A 3,472-nucleotide genomic window follows, 5' to 3' on the forward strand; every position below is an offset into this window, starting at 1 on the left:
CCTGGTGGCTTTCTCTACCAGGCTTATATACTAAAGAAGAGGTGTCTCTCAATCACACTCGAGCTTCCCCGATAATTCGAGAAACTCAGTCACGCATGCGCTAGCAGCGTCACGTGACTTTCGCTGTGTAACACTATTATTTAGATGAAAAGCATTAATGTGAAACCAGAACAATATCACAAGCAACAGTTCTAACATTTTATGTAGTTCTTTTATATATTTTATATTTGCCCCCAGTAGCACAGCGGTATGTCTGCGGACTTACAACGCTAGAAACCGGGTTTCGATACCCGTGGTGAGCAGAGTACAGATAGCCCATTGTGTAGCTTTGTGCTTAATTCCAAACAAACAAACAATCTTTTATATTTGCGTTAAAAATAAAAGTAATAATTAGTTCATAGAGTCATAAATAACACACGCACAGACAAACTAAAAACGACAGTTATGTTTATTGGCGAGACCACTAGCATTTATGGTTTGCTTTTAAGTGTACAGTGAAAAGCGAAACTGACGAGCCACGTGTACTGATTCCTCCAACATCACCTGGAGAGACATTCACATGAACGTCACGGAAATAAAAACACTGTGTTTCGTCTTTAAAGTTAGTATAATCATTGTGAGATCCTCACTTTACAATACCATTACAACCGTTTGTGCTTATGCCGGTTTGTTAGACCTGATAATGAACGAGCCTGCAAGTTTTAAATCTTTTATTATTTTTTAAATATGACGTATCAGATGTAAACCTGTCCCTAAAGTGCAGGGTTGGTTTGTTTGTATGTAACGGACCACATAGTTATGAAATAGGCTATCTGTGCTGTGCTAAACACTGGTATCAAAACTCGATTTTTAGCGTTATAAGCCTTCAGACTTACCCGCTGAACCATTGGGGTGATGCAGTGTTGAAGGACTAGTCTAACAGAACAAGAAAAGGTATACGTTTTAATTTGAAATTACTGTTTCTTGTGCCTAGACCAACAGTGTTAAATGAAAAACGCATAAAAATAAAATATAATTGAATTGTATGTATACGTGTTATAAGAAGCGACTGTTTATTCACAAGAGAATTCGCGCAATAAAAAAGTTCTAATGTAGTCTCACTTGTCTTTTGTCGATAACGTTTATTAAATTATCAACTCACAATTCGAATCATAATACAAAAACGAAGGTCTGCCATGCGCGTCCGTGCTGAATTTAATACAGCGTGGGTGTTTATGGCGGCCCCAAGCCCGGTTGAAAGAGGAGGGTTGCTGTTAGGGCCATCCATCCATCCAAGTGTAAAAATTCTTGGCTGGTACAAAATATGAATCTCGAGTTAATTGGAAACCACGTGAAGCTAGACTGAGTGGCATGTGGACGTGGAATGAAAAGGAGAAAAATTAACCCAATGAGAAGAATATTTAGAATGCCAGTTGAAGGCAGACGGAGTAGGGGATGTCAAAATCGGAGGTAGGATAGATGAAGATATGAGAGAGACGGGTGTGACGCCGAAAGTTGTGGAGAATGGAAATTATTTAAGAACTACAAGAGCGGCTGACCCTAAAACTATATGGGATTAAGGTCGAATTAAGAAGAAGGAAGAGAACAAAAACAGTATATGTATACATGTGTGTGTGTGTGTATATATATATGTGTGTACATAATGAAATAAATAACTTCAATACAATTCATTACATTAGTTGTTAATAGGCGATTAAAATCAGCACTATAAAACAATAATGAACTTTATATAGAATAAGCATTAAGAATATTTCAGTAAAGAATCTATTCTAAGTCTTAGCTGTCGCCTTAAACTCATAGCAGATAATGCCTGTGGTAATAGCTCCTAAATGCGTTGGGAATATTCCATCTACCAGACAAAATCCAAACACTGTCTCCAGCCGGTTTTATAATAATAATTTTATTCAGTATACCGGGACGGAAAGACTAACTTCAAGTAGCTGGGCTTGTCTCGGCTTTCCCGTGTTATACTTGAATAAATCATCAAGAGAAAGGGGGAGGTTGGGAATATGAACTACGTGAAAAATATAAAGGCAGAGTTTGTAGTTTTATTTTTATTTAAGATAATTTTTTTGTAAGATTGGAGGTTGGGAGTGGCATATAGTAGAAATGTTAGGATGGTTTAATTTCTACTTTAGGAATTATAAGAATTTTTAAGGGTAACTGCCTTCCCACAACCAGCTGCAGACAATGAATGGCAGTAGGAGTTGAAACATTGTGGGTGTAAGCAGTCAACTCCATACCCTTAATTGATTTTCCACGTTTGCTGGCTAGTTTATCATCAACATTTAGATTTTGTCTGGTAGATGGGATATCCCCAACGCATTTGGGAGCTGTTACCACAGGCATTATCCGTTATGACTTTAAGTTGACAACAGGATTGACAATAGAATCTTTACTAAAATCTTCTTAACGAATTCCCTTTGTAAAAATTGTTGCGGACAGTTCTTCAAAGAATTATTAGTAATCAACAGCAGGACTGTTCGGTTTTTCAAACATTATTTTACCGAATACTTTTTTCTGCGCATTGTTACTTATGTAAGCATGCTGCCACTATTATATTTGATCTAATTTTTTAGAGAGAAAAATTGTTTTGTCACTTTACTCATAGACAAATTTGAATTACACGTAATTCTGATGTACATACGCTGCAAATTCAATCCCCACCCCAGAGATGTTATATATTTCTAGACCTAAAAGCCCCGTACTTTGTTTAGTCTTGATTTTTTGACAACTACGTCTGGTGTTTAAGCATGTACATATCTTATCTTTGTTGAACAAATTTTCTTCCTTTGCCAGTGCAATTGATTTTTGTTTTTTTCTTCATACTGTTTTAAAGCACTTTCCTGTCCAGAAGTGGAGGAAGCAATTTTGGATTGGTCAGACAATTCAGAATAGTGTGCAAAGTATGCCAGTGCTAGGGGGTTCTGGGAACACCCCCCCCCCCCACGAAAGTTTAGAAAAATAGGTGCTCTGAGATTGAACTTTGTGCTAGTTTTACTATAACTTATTGAAAGTGTTACGTATTGAAATTTCGAATGGTCTGAAACAAAGCTAAATGATAATTTAAATTTAGTAGTTAAATATATGCCGATATATCTCCAACTTTTGATATTTGCCAACAAGATTGATACACATAGTTTTTTAATACAAATATGTTTAATGTACAAACAACAATACAATTTACAATAACAGTTATTACAAATAGTTATTACAAACAATGATTTATATACAAAAGTTTTACAAACCTACAAGTAATATAAAGTATTCTTTCTAGTCTGGAACTTCCTTGATATCTTATCGAGGGTTGACGATGAGTGAGTTAATTTCGAGTTGACGTAGGTATAATTCAACTAACAGGGAGCTAGCTAGCTGTGTAGTTCTCGCTGATCACACGCCAGTTATGGGTCGAATCTCTACCGATGACGCCAGGTAATGTTTTCGTAAAAGTACTAATGTCCGATGTGAATCC

Source organism: Limulus polyphemus, unplaced genomic scaffold (genome assembly GCF_000517525.1).
Source record: "Limulus polyphemus unplaced genomic scaffold, Limulus_polyphemus-2.1.2 Scaffold357, whole genome shotgun sequence".
In the NCBI taxonomy this organism is placed as follows: domain Eukaryota; kingdom Metazoa; phylum Arthropoda; class Merostomata; order Xiphosura; family Limulidae; genus Limulus; species Limulus polyphemus.